Below are 20,693 nucleotides of genomic sequence, written 5' to 3' on the forward strand. Positions count from 1 at the left end.
TAGATCAGAGAGAGAGTCGACCCACGCTCCGCTCCGCGACTTCAGTTTCCCAACTTGTCCTTTTCTTGAACTCTTTCCTTCATGGTTTTAGTCTCATTTTCAACCGGTTTTGACCATAGGAGAGTGTTCCTAGATCATAGGACGACCTTTCTGGAGTGACCTATTGCAGTTTTCAGGACCTTTTTCATGATGGATTGTGATTTTGGTACCTTGTCGGATTGCGACCAGAGTTGATAGGATAGTGCCCCTAGGTGTCATAGACCTCTTCCTAAAGTTTCATTGCATTTCGAGTCCATTCGAGTGCCGAAATGGCGTGATTACGTAGTGCTATGAGAAAGGACAAAGACAGTTTCCTTGATTATCATTGAGTGATTGATTTGCTTGTAGAGCTAGTGTGTTTGCTTGTTGAGGTTTACTTCATGAAATTGACAATCTCATAGAGTCTCTGTGCCCCATCCGAGTCACTTCCCTGAGTATTGACATTATGTTAGTACCAAAAAGCTATGTTGTAGACGTCTGTCACATGGCGACCTGTTAACATTGGTGTCGATGTACTGGGGATATGATCCTTAGATCTAAGTGACCTAGTGCGTATTTAGAGCATCTTTTTCTGAAGATTTGTATTTCATTCCATTTACACCTTAGCAGTGAAGCAACTAGACACGGGGTTTAGTGCTTGATAGAGTCTAGAAGCCGAGGACTTGCTAGATCTATTCTCAAGAGGTAAAGAGAGTTGTGAGTGAGATAGCCAAAAGCATTTCATTCTTCGATTTACTCTATGCTTTCAAAGTGTTGTACTGCTTTCCATTTTGACTTTGTTTTGTTCCATTATGTTTGTTTTTGTTTCATGTTTCATTTGGGTACTTAGGAGTAGGGTAAGTAGAAACTACCACCATCAAATTTGTGCTGAAAGATTGAGGGAAAAAAGGGTGAAAACCAATTTTGGCCGAAAAGACCATAACGCTAAAATTCTAATTTGATGGTAGAGACCTCAAAAGTGATCCAAATTCAAAAATTTGTGGATCAAGGGCATCAATAGACTCTCTAGAAGCAATCTGGAAAGTTTGGCCAGATTTGTGGAGAAACATGGATCGCGATCCATGTACCCCAAAAAGCCATTTTTGGTGAAAAGAGACCAATTACAGTGTACATCATTAGAAAACTGCTCTGATCAAGTTTTCTTGAAAGAAAAACTCAAAAATCGCATGAAAATTGGCTGTTAGGGCAAAAACAGGAAAAGAAGCATTTGTAAACACAAAATTTGGGATTTCTCAACTTTCTGGGATCCAAATTCAAAAAGGGATGAGATTTGGCTTCTACAGGGCATAGAGAACTTGCAGAACAAAATTCATGAAAAAATGCTGCCAAAGATGGATCGCGATCCATGTACCTAATTGACCTTTGGAGCTAATATTTGACAAGTACATCCCTGATAACATTTGGAACAACTTTGCCAAAGGGAACATGTCAAAAAATTGAAAAAAGTTGGTCAAAATAGCCAAATATAGAAACTAGTTAAAAACCGCAGGGCAGACAGAAAAACTCATTTTTGACTAGGGTGGAACATGGATCGCGATCCATGTACCCTTGAGAAACTTCAAGTACTCTGAGCAAGTACTAGAATTGACCTAATTTTCAATCTAGAGGTCCATTTTCAAAAAAATTGATACCATCATAGGACCTCCTAATCATGGTGATTTTGATGGTAACAAGAGAAGTCAATTTGGGCTCCAAGTGTGGATCACGATCCATGTACCCGTAGCGATAGCTTGACCTAAAATTTTCCAAATCAGTAGTGCACACATAAGGGAATATATGTCCAAGTCCAGTTTTGGAAAAAATTAAGCAAATCTGGGTCAAAAGGGAGCAAAACAGGTGCCATACTAAAAACCATTGTGCAAACCTAATGTTGGCTATTTGACCTATCAAACCAAGTCCAAATCCAAAAATATTTGAGATTTAGCTTGTGGACATAGTCAAGAACAAGCTGCTAAGAGATCAAGTCCAGGTGTGGTTGAACATGGATCGCGATCCATGTACCTCAACCTCAGAATTTGATGAAAATTGGTATATAGCCTGCATATGACCTTGTCTACACACAATAAAAATTTGGGAAAATTTGGAGAAAAAATATTGACAGAGGAAAATGGATTGCAATCCATGTACCTAAGCATAGTGGGGGTATTTGACTTGGTGATCTTGTAGATATACTTGAGAACATCCCAAATCTCAAGTTTGAGCTAAAAATACCTTATGGAGACCAAGTTACAAGCCAAAGTTCCCGTATTATGGTCCTGAAACTAATTTGAGTGTTGTTTCAAGTGCAGTTCACCAAAATTTCTCTAACTTTTGATAACAACTCCAAATTGATTCAGGTATAGCTGAGAAGAAAGCTTTGGTTTTAGTGCTGAATTTTTCTAGGTTTCCTAAATCCAAACTTTTAGGGTACCCCAAGACCAGTTTCCAAGACCAGTTTCCAAGACCAAAAAGTCACAAATTCCTGAATTTTGAGAGACCTTACTAGGGGCAAAACGGGATAAGCTGCACTAAGCCAAAGTGGGCTTGTAAGAGACTATATTGAGAGTTTGGAATACATAGAGGAGAGGCATCCTCTGATCAACAAACCAAACGTAAGATTCATAAAAGCCAATGAATCCGTGAGAGTGCTTATAGATTATGCTCATGAGGGCTTATACAAATTCACAAACGGGGAGCCATACATCTTCTACAAGTGTGTAGAACCCAATGATGGAGAGTTGACATTCCACAAGAACCTCTATGCCTTCACATATACAGATGTCAACAGAGTGCAAGTTTTGATGGTAGATAAGTATGGACATGAATAAAAACTTGTTGATCCAATTGACCTAGAGAGATATACTTACAAGGGTACTCCAATCTCTACCTACATTCTGTCAAAATTGATGTCAGACGACATATCAGAGAGGATTCCACCGAGATTCTCTCCAAGACGAGAGGAGAGAGAGAGAGACATCTTTCCAAGAGACCACGAATTAGTTAATTTAGTGACTGAACCACAACGATTAAGACCATATCAAGTGGCTCAATGTGTCAAGATAAAATACAATGGGTCGAAGGATCCATATTCTCATGTCTCTCTCTTCAAACAAGTTTTGAGACCTGAAAAGATTGTAGATTTCCATACTCAGTATGAGGGATTTGGATTGACATTAGAAGGGACGGCCTTGAGTTGGTTCCAGCCACTTAAAAGAGATGATTTTCCAAACATAGTAGAACTATTACAAGAGTTTGTAGAGGAGTTTTTGAAAAGGGGAATCAAGCACAACATACTGTCACAAATCTATGCTTTCAAGCAAAAAGCGAACAGGAGAGTGAAGGAAGCTTTGCTTCACTTCAAACAATACATCAAGAGATGTCCTGTAAGAGAGCTACCACAAGATGAGAGATTATCTGTTCTCTTCATAGAGGACTTGAGGAATGAAACTCTCAAAAAGGACCTACATTTGAAAGGATACACGACATTTGAGCAAGTCACTAGAGAAGCTCTATATGTAGTTGACAATTGAAAGGCCTACGGAGAGGTGAGTGTGGAAGATAGAAACAACACGAATAATAGTGCCTCATCTCCGAAGAGAAAATCAACAACAAAGAGAGATGTTCAAACTCCTTGGGAACCAATTATTTATCAAGTGGTTGAGGGGGTAGTTAGAAGAATAAACCAAGGTTACATCCAGAACTTGAATGTACGACAATCACAATTGAGGAGATGTAATACTTGTGGAGGGGACCACCCCACTCCATGGTGTAGCACTCAACCAAAGCCACAACAAATGCTAGGGCAACAACCTCATCTTCTGAACGATGGGAGAGTGGTAGTCAACTACACTCAACCAATGCACGTGCCACAACCCATTAAAACCCAGTACTCCATGGATGTGAATACGCTCATGTTCATAGCCAATCAGGAGTATGGTTCAAAGAACATCCTTGTTGAGCCAGCAGAGGATCACACCCACATTTTTGCTCACACTCATCATTTTGTAACCATTGATTGTAATAAATGTCTTTCCGACATTAATTTTGATTTGAGCCATTCATTAAGTAACGGGACTCAATTGAGTTTCCAGCTTGTAATCCCGAAGTAATTTCACTTGCTGATGTAATTAGTTAGAGATGTTCTCACCTCCAAGGCTGAGGTATATAAGCCAAAGTTTTTGTAACCTAGGGCAGATTATTAATCAAAGTGAGTTTTTGAGCGCCGTGACTGTGTCTGAGAGAGAGAGAGAGAGAGAGAGAGAGAGAGAGAGAGAGAGAGTCTTATCTACTTGCTACGCGAGCTACGGAGCCGTCATTGGAGAAGCGACACCGCCATTGTGTTAGCAACGGCGAGAGCTACGCACAGATACCAAGAGTGCGCGCTATCGGCTTCTATGTGTGGTAAGTTCCTACGAGCTTCAATGTGAGTTTTCTTCCAACTTGTGTGTCGGAATTGAGCGTGCAGCATATCTATAGAACCACAACGAATAGAGCTACACATTAGTACCATCGGGGTCAAGTTTCGGTCACTTGTATATTTTGGCCTGTCTTCATACGCGTTTACCGCACGGAGTGGTTATAGGTTGAGATTGCAGTTCAAGTCTTTAGGGTGTTGTTCTTACCTAGTGTATAGACTTCCCCTTGAGTTTTGAGATCGATTCAATGATTCTAGATCTTGTTTCGTATAGCATTCGTTCGTAGTACGGATTTCAGTCACTTGCATATTTTAGAACTTAGATTTGATTTCCTTAGTAGTGATTGTCATTAGAAGGTCGAGTAGGTGATTTGACACCCACCTAGTTGTTTCCATGCGCCTGCGGGTCAAGCTCCGTCCTCGTCTGACAAATTCTGTTGTTGGTTGAGTTCTCGCTATTTAGCTTCCGCTAGCAGCATAACCGCCTTAACATTTGGCGCCGCTGCCGGGGACGAGAGTCCTAAGTAGGTGACCTTAGACTAATCCTACGAGGTGAGTCGTATAAACTACTTTGTATACTTTAGTTAGAAAAGATCTAGGAGTGGTGGACTCCGAAGATCTCGAGAGATACTACGAAGTGGGGTATTCCTGTGTCTTCCGTGTTGACAGTATTTTTAGTTTAGCTTAGATTTGTTTGTTGTTTTGTTGGTGTTGAGTAGTTGTTGATAGAAGAAGAATTTTCTAGTCCGTGAGTGGCAGTGGATCTCTTTAAAATCACAATTACCAAACCCATTTTATGATTAGGAATAGCTTAGGCAGAACTTCATTTGATCCTGATCTAGAGCTAGTAATCATTGGAGTATTTGCTTGATATGGTTGATTGCATGTTAGATCACTAAACCGTCGAGTTAGTAGTGAAACTTGCAATAAACAAAAGTCAGAGAAATTTTCTGTGTATCTGGGAGTTGATGAGCACTTGAGAAAGCTTTAGGAAGGATTCTGTGCCAAAAAACTGGAAATCTGCAACTTTAGACATCATACGTGTATGATGTCTAAATGACCAAACAGAGACCAAAATAGAAATTTTGACTTTACCAGAGTGTTCAAAAGGGGGGTTATACCCTAATTTCAACTTAAAACAAGAGCATTAACACTCAAAGAAACCCAAAAAGACAAGTCGGAGTCCAAGAAACGCAAAGAAAAGGAAATTTTGGATTTAGATCTTGTTTTTACATTCAAACCTGACAAAAACACTTGAAACTCAATTATAAACATTGGAGAAGGCTTAAAACCAAGAATAGTCAAAATCTGGGACAAAAGACATCATACGCGTATAATGTCTTTTAGCACATCCACTGCTTATTTTTGATATCTAACCTGACAAGATTGTTGCAAACACTGTAGAAAGCATAAATATCAAGTCTTGACCCAAATTGATGAAAAAGACATCATACGCGTATGATGTCTTTGACCTAATTTTGGACATATTTTGATACTTTGCCAACACAGATCCATTGTAATAGCTGTCTAGAGGTTATATTTCAAGTTTCATCCCATTTGGATCACAATTGACCCAAAACAAGTCAAAAGCGGAAAATTGCCAAGAAAAGCCTAAATTAGCCATAACTTGCTCAAACAGAGTTCAAACTGAATTTTGTGAGTGGACAGAGCATAAGGGGGCTACTGAGAGTGAGCATAACAAAAATAGTCCAAATCTGTGAAAAAAGACATCATACGCGTATAATGTCTTTTTCAGCATAACTGCAACAAAATTCTCACTTGATGAAACAGAAGTTGTCCAACTGACAAGATTAAACAATTGACCAAGTATCAATCAGTTTGGATCAATTCTGACCACAAAAACTTAGGAAAACAAATTGCCGAGATGAAAAAGTTAAAGTCCTTTAGGGGAATTGATGAATTTGAGATCGGGCAATAATCTCCAGAATAACCAACCAAAACAAGGGGAACAAGCAAGTGTCATATCAACCGAGGGAAGTGTAAACCAAAGTTGGGTGCAACCACTAGAGCCGATCTTTGAAGGAAGTGTTTCTGATACTTCTTTGGAGAGATCTTACGAGATTTTCACCGAACACTTGGAACACTTGAACCTGAACAACAGAGAAAATATGGCAGCAGGACCATCAAACCCTTTCGCCACAATGAAGCTATTGTTCATAAAATACCAGTACGACAATGAGCAAGGTGCCAAGATCTACAAAGATGGAATGAACCGCTATTGTGTAAAGATAGAAGATAGACCTAGTGAGTTCAAGGACTTAGTGCCTGTGAGCTATAGCGGAGATAGATATCTAGATGACGAGGGTACCATGTATTTGGTAGTCCTAAACCCTAACATTGTGGACAAGTGGGGATTGATGGGCACCAAAGCCAAAGTAGATGAAGAACTTGAGGAGAAAGCACCAATAATGAACTTCCCTGATGCGAGGTTAAGAAGAGAGAATGAAACTACAAGGATCAACACTGATAACATCTATGTAGGGCTATACAAATATAATAACAAGGATCAAGATCTCTATTACAGATGTGAAGAACCCTACACTGGAGAGTTGACAGACCAAAAAAGACTTTATGTCTTTACCTACACAGAGGGATCGGAAGTGAAAATTGCCACTTACGACAAGTATGGGAGGCAATACTCAACAATGGGCAAGAAAGAATTAGAAGGATATACATACTTTGGGGAACCACTACATCAGTATTATGTTACTTCTAGCTCACAAAGACCAGCACCAACAAATGGAGTGCAAAACCCAATGACAACAGGAGGACAAAGAATTCAGGTTGCTGACTCTTTCAGTCAACCTCAGTACTCGAAGCCCGGACCAATGGGATCATTACATTCCAGAGAGTCAATGGATATGAATCGAGGTAGTGCAGTTCCAATCCCCACATATACCACTCCAGGTCCAAGGTTCAAAGCGGAACCATCACATTTACCTCCTAGTAGTAGACTCAGGGCAGGGGAACCGACAAGGGTAACCTATGAAGTCCATGATGCTAGAGAAAGCTTTAGCCGGGACACAGGAGCAATGAGATTGGTAGCAGACCATAGACGTATGAGACCATCTCAAGTAGCCAAGTGTATGCCAAAGAAGTATGGTGGTTCACGAGATCCGTATGCACATATGTCACTCTTTAAGCAAGTCTGAAGAGCTGAGCAGATAACAGATTTCCATACACAATACGAGGGATTTGGTCTTACTCTAGAAGGTACGGCATTGACATGGTTTCAACCACTGAACAGAGGGGGATTCCATGACATTGACCATTTGCTAAGAGATTTTGCTAAGGAATTCTCAAAACGAGGGACTAAGCAGAATACGGTCTCACAAATATATGCTTTTAAACAGAGAGAACACGAAAAAGTGAAGGAAGCTTCACTTCGCTTCAAACAATACATTGAGAGATGTCCAGTACGTGAATGACCACAAGATGACAGACTATCTGTTCTCTTTATTGAAGGATTGAGAAACGACACTCTCAAGAAGGACTTGCACTTGAAAGCTTGTACAAGTTTTGAGCAAGTAACGAGAGAAGCACTGTACTTAGTGGATAACTGTACGGTTTATGGAGAGGTGTCAGCGGATACAGATTTTGCATCCAGTAGCTCTTCCTCCGTAGTGAGCGAGACTACCACTAAAAAGAATGTTCAAACAACAACCATGCCAAATGTAGAGCAAATGATAGAAGATGCTCTAAAAAGGATGGCACCATACCAAAAACCATTGCCAAAACCACTGAAATGGTGTGCTATTGAACAAAAATGGACAAACCACCCAACAAAGGAGTGCTATTACAACAAAGGGTATGTAAGGGAGCGTCAGTATGCACCTCCTGCTCAATTAGCACCACCTCAGGTACATCCAGTACCTCGATACCCAACGGGAAATGTACCAGGACCTATGGGGATAGAAAGACCGCAATCGGTATTGGGACAACAACCACCTTTACCAGGAGCAAGACCAGTGGGCATTAGATATGCACCAAACTTAGAGTGATGTTCATAGCTCATGGAGGGTTAACAGGACAAAGACCATCCTATCCACAAAGGACGAATCAAGTGGGACCAAGACCAACACTAGGACCCTGTTACAAGTGTGGAGGTGACCATCTAATGAATGTTTGTCCACATACGGAAATCATTAGAATTAACGCTTATTACACTGAGTGTGGGGTTACTCACTTCATTGAGGATTGTTCAAAGAATCCAAACAAAGTGCAAAAGACGACATTGAATATGCTAGAAACTATTCCTACCAGCAGTGGGTCCGAAAATAAAACTCTGATACCAATGCAAGTTGTTACTAGAGCTCAAGCTAAGAAAACCACTAGAGAACCTGAGAATGGAAAGTTAGCGACTGAAGTGGTTAGTCAAGGACCGCGGAGTCAGAGAAACACATGGAAAGCTATAAAAGCACGCATGAAGTTGAGAAAAGAACGTGAAGACGCTATTCTAGCTGAGGAACTAAAGCGAACTAAAGATAGATTAGAAAAACTTGAGAGTCAAAACGGGAAATGAGAGATGAGCCCGGAAAGAATGAAACAAAAGAGTATCAAAGAAACAACGAGCTTAAGCTCAGGGGGATAAGTGCTAGTCGACAAAGTACACGAACCATTGGACGCACTGATGAGAGCTTACGAAGCTAGGTTAAAGAACAACCAAACACAAGAACAGAGGTGGATGACATACCCAAACGCGGAATTGGAAAAGCAGAGACTTGAAATGTGCCAGAGAATGATTGAGACTGCACAAGCCTTATTAGAACCACCAAGAGAAACAATGAATTGTGGAACGGAAAACCCAATTCAGCAAGAGACTATCATTTCACGGGTAGCTGAAAAGACTCCCAGTGCACAAAAGCCTGAAGATACACACAAGGATGACCGCATAGTATTGAACACAACCGATCAGGAGATAGAGAGTTTTCATCCAGTCATACAAAGGATTTACGGAAGAGATGAGGATTACAATGAATTTTGGAAACAAGTGAGAGAGGCAAACTTTGCAAACAAGCTAAGTTGCCAAGCTAATCAGACAAATTGGGAAAAGGACATCAGGAATCCTCCCATAGTGGAATTTGAGGCAGGATCTCAAGTGGACTTGGATCTGCAATCTTACTGGGGAGATGGGGGCTCTGTTAGAACAATGGAGAGCAAACCTCATTCACTGAATACCTTACCTTCATACTTAGGAGAGTGTGAAGCAAAATCCGAGATTAGAGCACTTCCCTCATGAAGAATCTCATCAGAAAAAGTCATGGACTCGCAAGGATTGATAGAGATCTTGTCAACACTAGTGACATGCACTATCACTCTAGCTGAGCTTTTGAGGCTAAGACCACATATGTGGACCACTGTAGGAAAATGCTTGGAGAAATTTGGGATAAAAGACCCAACATCGAGACTGCAAGAGGGTATACAAGAGCTGAGCAAACCACAAAAGAACGCTAAGCCTGTACCCTTAAACAAGGTCGGAGAGTATTACGAAGGTGAAGAGGGGAATACAACCTTACCAGTTGAATTCCAAGGAGTGAACACGATGGCAATACTAGACAGCGGAGCTGGGGTAGCCATTGCTACAAAAGAAATCTGGAAAAAATGGGGAAAACTAGCAATAAGGAAGACTAGGTTGAAACTCCAATTAGCAGATGGACACATGGAGAAACCTATGGGGTTATTAGAGAAAGTCGTAGTAACTTCTTGCGTCATTGAATACAAACATACTTTTGCTATTGTCGATTTTGGCAAGGAGAATAACTATGATATCATACTGGGAAGACCATTCATGAGACAGTTTAAAATGGTCCAGGATTGGGGCTACGATCACATATACCTGAGAAATATGGAAACCACTACACGTGTGAACCTGAGAGACCATAGCTACAAAGATGTGAACCGAACACCGATAGAGGAGTTTGATTCAGCTACTTTGGCGGGATCCGAATTTCTAGCTTGGTTAGGTAAGCCCAAGGAGTTATGGATGTGTGGAGCCTCGAAATGTGGAAGTCTGAGGCGAGAAGAATATGTTTTAGAAAGGGCTATCGAAGACGAAACTTATATAGGAGAACCCTTTCCAGAGGACACTCTTGAACCATTAGAATGGACACACATTCTAGCAACCCTAGATGTTTGTGCAATTCCGGATGGTCCCACAACGAAATTTTGCGACAAGGACGGGTACAACGTGGTTCCGTACTTCATGCTGAGAACTATACTCGAAAAAGAAACTGAAAAGAACGATACACTGGAAAAGGAAGATGAAGAAGAGGTGTTTCACGACATTCCCGATCATCCACAGTGGGGAAATGAAGCAGACAACGAGTCAACGGACAATTCAAGCGGAAACGAAGAAACTATAACGGATGTCCGATTTTATGATTTTCCGAACCAAACTAAACAATGCCAGAAACGCTATAGAGCAAAGAGAAAAACAAAGGGGGTTAGAACCAATCTGATGCCTAGAATAAGAGGAAAAAATCAATTCCTAATGCTAGTAAAGGCGGAAGATTGTGTTAAGGACAAGATTTCTGGAAGAATGAGAGGCAATGAGCAAAAGAGCTTACGAAAAGACAAAAGAAGCTCAAGAAATCAAGTTCAAAGGAATGAAACGAAAACTGAAACAGAAAAATCAGAAAAGAACAAGCGCAACAGTGTGCGGACTAAAGAGTTTAAGGTTGGGGACTATGTCCTAGTTTACACTCTGAAACAACATGCTAAGAAGCTTAAAAAGCGAGGGATGGGACCTCTGGTGATTAAAGATCTATCACCAAGTGGAGCCGTCAAGCTTGCTACATTAGACGGAGAAGAAATGTCCAATTGGATTAGTGGATGCAGAGTGAAAAAGTATCTTTTGCCGCTAACCCAAGACATGCTTCTCAAAATACATCAAGAAAAGCTGCGTGTCCAGAAAAAGAAAAAGGTTGTGGAGGAAGCGCAAGCCGAGGCGAAGGAAAGAATGGAGAAAAGAAGACTACTGCGTCAGAAACAGCGCAATGAAGGAGCAATACGAATAAACGCCGTCAGTATAACAGAAATGGATAATGACAAAGAAGAACCCATCATTGAATGCAAAGTAGGAACCAACCAAATCAAAGCCAGAGCACTATTGGATTCAGGAGCTCAAACTAACCTACTTTCACTCAGTTTGTATAGACAATTGACAAATGACACTAAATTACAAACTGCCAAGCAAGAGTTAAAGAGTTACTCTGAGAATTCAATCAAAACTGTCGGATGCGCAGTTTTACATATACAGATTAACCAGTATGTGTATCCTCATATGTTTTACGTGGTTGAAGACCAAGCTACACAACATCCATTATTGCTAGGACAACCATGGCAGAAGCAATACAATGCAATGATTGACTGGAGTTCTAAATCAGTGCTTATCAAATATGAAGGTGAAAGTCAATCAGTTAAGTTCACCAAAGGAGCAGAGCCAACTCCAAAGGAAGAATCCAAGAACAAAGGTAAACAACAACCAGAGAAAAAGAAGAAGCAATGGCAACCAAAAGTTTCTATACAACCGGATTACTCTTCGACGAGGAATTCTCAACATTGGATAAGGAAGACAAGCAATAATATAACAGCTCAACCTTGGGAAAAAACGGAGTCAAAGTTGGTATGGAGACCAAAAAAGGTTGTGCCAGAGAACACAAAGGTGGAAAACAGAGTCTTCAATACCAGACAACAGAGTGATTCCAGACAATCAAGGACAATGAAACAGATCTGGATTCCAAAGAAGTTCATGAGGGCACAAAGCTATAGCAAGCAAATTTGGATCCCAAGGATTTGTAAACAGGAACTCCCTTCAGTACAATCCACGGAAACTCCTAGGTATTTCAAGGCGAGGAAATCAACACAAAGAACAAAGCAGGTTTGGATCGCAAAGTGGCAAGCACAAGCGAAGCGGAAGCAGATTTGGATTGTGAAAAAGAACAACAAGGTAAAGAAGAATCCATCTACTGATTCTACTACCGAAGTGCCAAAACCAACCCAAAACCCGACCACCAATCCTTCAATCAAACAAAGAGCAGCTTTATTGGAAAGACTGTTGTATCATCGCTCTACAATTGCATTGGGAACTTATGACCAAAACAACTACACTGCTTCGCCCACAGACACTTCATAGTCGTTTGGGAGGACTCAGACTAGGAGGGGGAGAGGTATACAGGTATACAGGAGCTACAAAGCAGCTACAAGCGACAAAAACAAAGAAAAACAAAAAATTATATTACAAGGACAGTGTCTTACATGATTTTGAAATTTTTATGTTTGATTGCGGATATTGATCATATTTATGCCCTTATATACCTTGTTTTGCAACAAGAAGAGATCAAATGATGAATTTGGGTCCCTAGACGTGTAAATATCACTAAATAAGAGTGTTTTTGGAGCTAAAAAGTGGAAAAAAGTGGTAATCCAAGTCCAAAAATCACAAATAAGTGTATATTCATATACACAGGGTTACCAACTATTTATTGTGTATGTTTGGAATTTTTTGGCTTCAATTTGCTATTTTCCTTTATTTTTTATGATTTTCTTAATAAAAGTAAAAGAAAAATAAAAAAAAGCAGGTGAAATGAGATCGGAAAAAAGAAAAGAATAGACGGTGATGGTCCTAATGACAAGGGCAACCCATCGTAAAAATTGGGTGCAATTCTGAAAAAGTTGCGGAAAGTCCGAAACGGCAGAATTTTGGCAAGTGGACGGAATTCTAAGAAAACAGGTCAAACGGAGTCCGATTTGGGAAATTTCAGATCCTAAAACGCATCTCACAACGAGATAGGAGCACATGACAAATTTGGTGGCAAGTGAATCGGGAAGTCCGAAGTCAAGTATTTTTCACATCACTTTCAAGCTCATTCACACTATTACCTTCTTGGAGAAGAGCAGAGAGCCACAGGAGCGCAGATCTTCTACGACCTTCTACGACTTCCACGAGAGCTCAGAGGACACCAGACATGAGAGGTAGACTCGTTGCCATAAGATTTTGATGCTTATCATTAACTTTTGTCGCGAAAAATGACCAAAACCAAGAAACAAGAGCAGACGGGGAATGGGGTAGAATGCTAGGTAGTGGCACAACCGCCTAACCAAACCTTGCAAGAACTTATAGTTGGGTTACCCTAGTATAGAAGATGGGTTTCTAACACTCAAAGCTCGAGAAAGAACGATTGAAAAAACCCTAGGTCAACAGAGCCTGCAAGAGGCAAACAGGAAAAAGTTGTCGAAACAACACGAAACTTCACAGGAAGTTCAACCACATCAAGGACAATGCAACCATAGAATATCTCCAAGTTTGAATCACAAAAAGTAGGTCGGAACAACCGATTTGGCTGCGGACACACAAAGCGTCATTTTGGCATAACGGCTGAAATTGACGACCGAATGAAATGAAACTTCACAAGCAGCTTCAAGTAACTATCGATGACTTATGTTTGCAAGCAAAACCCAAAAGAAAGCTGATTCACTTACCGATGGTGAAAAAGACGCTTTCGGGCAACCAAAGGGAGAAAGATGGAGAACGGGGAGCCAAAGTCAAGTTCAACCAAATAGATGGCTTCACAACATATCCAATGAGCTGGAAATGCAACTCTCGAGAAGAAAAGTTGAAGAAATTCAACTCCAAGGCAAAAAGACGACTTCGGAGACTGAAATGCCTATAAGGGGGCTTTTTAGCTAAACTGATGACTTTTTAAGTTGAAAACTAGTTAGCAGGGCTTAGGGCACTAGCACAAAGCATTCTTTGCACAAAAAGACCAACATTTCAAGAAAAGACATCATACGCGTATGATGTCTCACAGCATGAATTTCACATCCATTTCAACATTTGAGTGCATAGCCTCATTCCACATGTTAATCACATCCTATGAACCAAGTATGATGAGAATTGGAGTTAGAAAACCGAAGGAAAACCAAAAAGACGCAAAGTAGGCCATAAAATTGATTTTTGGTCCTAATTTTGTCAAAATAACTCCAAACTCATTGAAACTTTGTAGGATTGTTGTTAAACACATCTACAAGCTATCTGGAACCAAAAAGCACCATTTTGACACAAAAGACATCATACGCGTATGATGTCTATTTGCACTTACAGAGCCAAAACTGCTCATTTGTCATCATACATCCATTATATATATCTAATACATGCTACATATGAAATTTGGAACCATTTGATCAAGAGGATCACCCCATTAGCCCAATTGAGGAAAAATCCTTCACCTAAAGCCTATTTTTGGCCCAAATCCAACATACTCAAGTCCAAACCAAGATTTGAGTAGGAACAGTCCTTCACTAGTACATGGGGAGTCCACAGAACCAATCCCATGCAAAATTGATGAAAAAGACAGCATACGCGTATGATGTCTCCAGAGCCATTTTTAGCCCAAAATCTATCCAAACTTCATAAATCCACTGAATAAGCCTATCTAAAGCCAAATCCAAGCTTATAGAGAAATTTGGTCCAAAAATACACCAAAAGACATCATACGCGTATGACGTCTCACTATGTGATTTTGGCACCTCAGGGCTTCAACCACCAAACAGAAGTGATCTATATGCCATTTGAAAGTGAATCACCAAGTTTTATCCAATTTGGATCATAAAATCCAATTCCCTTTCAAAATTTTTCCAAGAGCCGTAACTGGACTAAATTGGCCAAAACTTGACCAAATGGGATCCAAACTCAAATCCAAGCATATGATAATCATGTATACACTATCAGCTACAAGCACAACCAATATGAAGTCATTTTGACACAAAAGACATCATACGCGTATGATGTCTCCAGCATGATTTTGAGCCCATTTTGCATATTTTTTCACCTACCTTGCATCCTTAGGTCCTGAATAGCTCATGTTTCAATTTTCAAGTCATTTGGATAGTTAAAAGCTTCATTTCGGCTTTCAGTACTAAAAAGACGCTAACTTCTGAAATTGGAGTTACAGGATCCATGGATTCCACCAAGTCATCGGCAACGAAGAGAAAAAGACCGACAATCAAAGATGCTATTGCAGAAGCGGAACTATTTGACATTCCAGCAGAAACCCTCAAGCCAACCAAAACTTGGGTGGAGGAAGGAGTATTGGAGAAAGAGGGAATAAAGATCTACCATATGATCTTTCAGAGATCCTCAAGGGCAAGCGGTGGATGTACCGATGATCCCACAGGAATTGGTAGATTATAGCAGGTCAGAAGACATCAGCAGGTACCTGGAAAGGGCAGACTTGCACAGTTTCTTCACCTCGAGATCATCAGGTGTGGATACAAGAAGAGTGTACGAGTTGACAACATCCATTCAGAAGGATGAAAAAGCCACATTGACAGCCATGGATGGAGAGAAGGTAGAAGTACAGATCACTCCACAGCTAATTGCAGACGCATTGAAGCTGCACAACAAAGGGAGCTCGGTCAGGGAAAGAAGGGAGGCTATAGAGGTCTATGGGCCTAAGAAACAGAATGCGACCTATGGAGATATGAAGGACCCAAGAGCGGCAACCCTTTGCCGACTGTACAACCAATTTCTTCATGTTTGCAGTAAAAGACCGCAAAAGTGTATGACACCACCCCATGCCATTGCGACCACCATCACATGGGCATTAAAGAGCAATATGCCAAAAGAGGTGAATTACGCTCAACACATCCACGAGCAAGTAATTGCCATGCACAACGAGAAGCCAAAATACATAGGAGGAGCAGAAGTTCTGACAAGAATATCTTATGAAGCTATTGGAGCTAGAGATCAGTGGCCAAAGGATCCCTCCCAGAATGAGTGGCTTAGAGAAGCCGATGAGGAGGAAGAACAGCCCGAAGTATCCAAGAGGGCATCCACAAGAGCACGCCGGAAACTAGAAGTAGTTTCAAAACCTGAAGAGGATGTGGACGAGCCACTTAAGAAGAAAGTAAAGAAGAAGTTTGCTCCCAAGCAAACCAAAAGTCAGAAAGCGGCAAGAATGGAAAGTTTAGTGGAGCAGTTAAGAGCGGAAAGAGCTCTAAAGGGTGACTTTGAAGAAAAGTGGGTGCCAGACCCCACTAAAGTCGAAACTAGCTCGGCCAAGCCACATATTGATCAATACGATCAATATATTAAAGCTTATGAGGAGTCAGAGGCTATTTTGGAGCAGCAACCTGTCGAGCCATACACTGAAGAGGAGGTACAGCAATTGAAAGCTGAGCTAAAAAAAGACGACAAGGGGAAAAGGAAAGTAGATGGGTCTACTAAGCCTCAAGAGAAAGATGGGCAAGCCGACAAAGGGAAACCCAAGGAAGCTGAGGACAAACATCCCTCTATGACAAATGTACCAAGCCCGAAGAAGACGGAAAAAATTGTGGAAGAGACCACAGTAGAGGTGGACACAGATGTTTTGGAAAAGCCAGAAGCCGAGACCAAAGAAAAGAAGATAGATCCAGTTCAGCAAAAGAGAAATAATTATTAGGATCTGGTAGAGATAGGATACACTGAAGAAGAGGCCCTTGAGGCAGTTTATGGGATCACCCTACAAAAACAAGATGAACGGAGAGGGACGGAGAAAAAGACAAAGAGTAAAAAAGAAAGTGAAGAGAAACTGGACGAACCGAAAATACTAGAAGAGCCAAAGCCAGTGGAGGTGGTTGTTAGGAAATAAGACGTAGCTAAATAGATAATTGAGGAGATTACTTAATGGTGAGAGACAGATTTATAAACACGAGATTATAGAGTAGAGAGAGAGAGAGAGAGAGAGAGTACACACGATATACGTGGTTCACCCAATGTGGGCTACGTCCACGGGAAAGCAGCCACTCAATGGCTTTAGTACTTCAAAACAAGAAGTAGTTTACAAAGGGATTATACCCTTAATGGAGCTCCCACCTTGCTTCACTCTCACCACCTCACACTCACCTTGTTGCATCAACTTCACACTATGAAATGTGTGTAGAAATGGCCTCCTTTTATAGGCCAAAAGGGCTGCCCTCTCTTATGAGAGACAGCCATGTGTAGCCGCCCTTGTGCGAATAAGTCCAAATCGGACCCTCCAATCCGCCCATGTGTGGCCGCCCTTGAGAAGACAAGTCCGCTTTTGAATTCGGCCACCGGCCACCGGCCATTGACTTCCGACCACCGGCCAACCTACCGATTGTTTTCCGACCACTTCCGGCCGCCGTCCGGCCATAATATTCCGGCGAAAAAGAATATCCCGGCGAATAAAAAGTCTCGGGGGCCTCCGTCCCCGAGGCCTTTAAAGTTGCCCCTGATTCTTGTCCGTGAAAATTTTGGTTTCCGGTGAGTGATTTTCCTTCACGCACGATGGCTTCTCCTCATAATGGGGGCCTTACAAATGTGCGCTTTTACCACAGAAAATTATAAGGGTAAATCAGGCTCCATACTTAACAATCTCCCACTTGGAGACTGACCTCCAAACCAAACCTGTGATTCCTTTCCATTCTGGCTTCTTATCCTTAACTGCCGATTGAAGATGAGCAAAAGCTCAACTTCTCCTTGTTGACCACCTTTGTAAACATGCCTGCAGGATTTTCACTTGTATGCACCTTTCCTAGCTTTAGTTGTCCCTCTTCCAAAAGAGTGCGTATGAAGTGATATCTCACCTCAATGTGCTTTGTCCTTGAATGAAAGGCAAAGTTCTTCGCAAGATGGATAGCGCTTTGGCTATCACTGTACAAGACACAATTGTCTTGTTTGAATCCAAGATCTTCTAAGAATCTGTGAAGCCACATAATTTCTTTGCTTGCCTCCATCTTTGCTACATACTCTGCTTCCGTGGTAGAAAGTGAAACCACTTTCTGCAGCTTTGAAGCCCAGCTTACTGTTGTGCCTCCAACCGTGAACACATAGCCAGTACTGCTCCTTCGAGTATCTTTGTCACCTGCCATATCTGCATCAGCATACCCTTCTAAAAAAATATCAGTTCCTCCAAAATACAAAGCATTTGTTGTTGTCCCTTTTAGATACCTAAGTATCCACTTCACAGCTTGCCAATGCTCTTTACCTGGGTTGTCCATGAACCTACGCACAACTCCCACTGCATGTGCAATGTCTGGCCTTGTCCAGACCATAGCATACATTAGAGAACCTACCGCTGCAGCATATGGAACTTTAGACATATAGTCTATCTCCTCTTGTGTCTTTGGACACATATCCTTTGTTAGTTTAAAATGACCAGCCAAAGGTGTAGAAACTGGTTTTGCATTTTGCATTGCAAACCTTTCTAGTACCTTCTTGATGTAATCTTCTTGAGATAGCATTATTGTCTTCTTCGTCCTGTCCCTTGATATTTTCATACCAAGTATCCTCTTTGCAGCACCTAAATCTTTCATTGAAAAAGAATTGGACAGGTCCTCTTTTAGGTCTTTGATGTCCTGCATGTTAGCACTTGCAATCAACATGTCATCGACATACAACATTAGGATGATGAATTTCCCATCTCCCAAATTCTCCGTGTAGACGCAGTGATCCGAGTTGCATCTTGTGAATCCATGATCCAACATCCATCGATCAAACTTCAAGTACCATTGTCTTGATGCTTGCTTTAAACCATACAAGCTCTTCTTTAATCTGCAAACCATTTTCTCCTTACCTTTTACTTCATACCCCTTTGGTTCAAGCATGTAGATTTCCTCCTCTAAGTCACCGTGAGGGAATGCCGTATTTACATCCATTTGCTCGAGATTTAGATCATGAGCAGCCACAAGGCTTAAGACAAGCCTAATTGAGTTCATTTTTACAACGGGAGAAAATATTTCATGGAAGTCAATACCTTTCTTTTGAGAAAAACCTTTTACCACAAGCCTAGACTTGTACCTTTTCTTCCCACCTTCTTCTTCCTTTAGCTTGTACACCCATTTGTTTTGAAGTGCCCGCTTACCTTTAGGCAACTCAACCAACTCCCATGTTTGGTTGCGATGTAGTAAGTCCATCTCCACTTGCATGCTCTTCGTCCATTCTTCTTTGGATTCATGTTGCATAGCTTCTTCATATGATTCCGGCTCTCCAGAATCTGAGATCAAGAGATGGTTGAAGGAAGGAACAAACCTTTCTGGAGGTCTACTTGCTCTTGTAGATCTTCGGGGAATAGATTGAGGCTCCTCATTTGGTTGACGTTGTTGCACATTGTCACCGTTTGCAGTCCTTGAGTCTTCACCGTCCTCAAGCTCCATGTACTCATCACCTGTTTCTTTTATTTGTTTTCTTTCCAAGTAATCTTTGTACATATTTTGTTCGTTAATAATTACATCCCTACTCCTTAAGATTTTACCATCTTCAGGATTCCATAGGCGATACCCAAAGTCTCCTTCTCCATATCCAATGAAGAAACACTTTTTGGACTTTGCATCTAACTTTGATCTTAGGCTTCTATCTATGTGCATGAAAGCCTCACACCCAAACACTTTGAGAAATGCATAATTCACCGGTTTACCTGTCCATGCCGCTTCTGGAACTCCCCCATCCAATGCCGTTGAGGGTGACCGATTGATTAAGTACACAGACGTACTTACAGCTTCCGCCCAAAGCTCAAGCGGTAGGACTGCATGTAGCCGCATGCTTCGTGCTCGTTCCATGATTGTCCTGTTCATCCTTTCCGAAATCCCATTTTGTTGAGGTGTCCTTGGGGTTGTCGTTTGCCTCCGAATGCCATTGCTAGCACAAAAGCTTTCAAAAGCTTGGCTGCAATATTCGCCTCCATTGTCGGATCTGAGGCATTTAACTTTGGTACCTGTTTCATTCTCCACAAAGGCTTTCCACCTTTGAAATATGGAAAATACATCGGATTTATTCTTCATGACATAAACCCATGTTTTTCTAGCCGCATCGTCTATGAATGTTACATAGTACAATGAGCCACCAAGTGATGGTGTACTTGTAGGACCCCAAATATCAGAATGAACCAGCTCAAGTTTTTTATTTTTTCTTTCATCACCTGATATTTAAAAATTTTACCCTCTTTTGTTTACCATAAACACAATCTTCACAGAACTCTAAGTCCACTTCTTTCAAACCCGGTAGAAGCTTCTTTGTTTGAAGGATTTGCATTCCTTTGGCACTCATATGCCCAAGTCGGTAGTGCCACACCGCACTGTCAACTTCTGTAGTTGCTGCACAAGTTGAAGGTTGCGTGCTAACAGTACACAAGTAAAGTAAAGTGTACCGACTTTTTCACCCTTGCACAAGTTGAAGGTTGCGTGCTAACAGTACACAAGTAAAGTAAAGTGTACCGACTTTTTCTGTAGTTGCTGCACAAGT

Source organism: Adiantum capillus-veneris, chromosome 20 (assembly GCF_014529385.1).
Source record: "Adiantum capillus-veneris isolate H3 chromosome 20, ASM1452938v2, whole genome shotgun sequence".
Classification (NCBI taxonomy): domain Eukaryota; kingdom Viridiplantae; phylum Streptophyta; class Polypodiopsida; order Polypodiales; family Pteridaceae; genus Adiantum; species Adiantum capillus-veneris.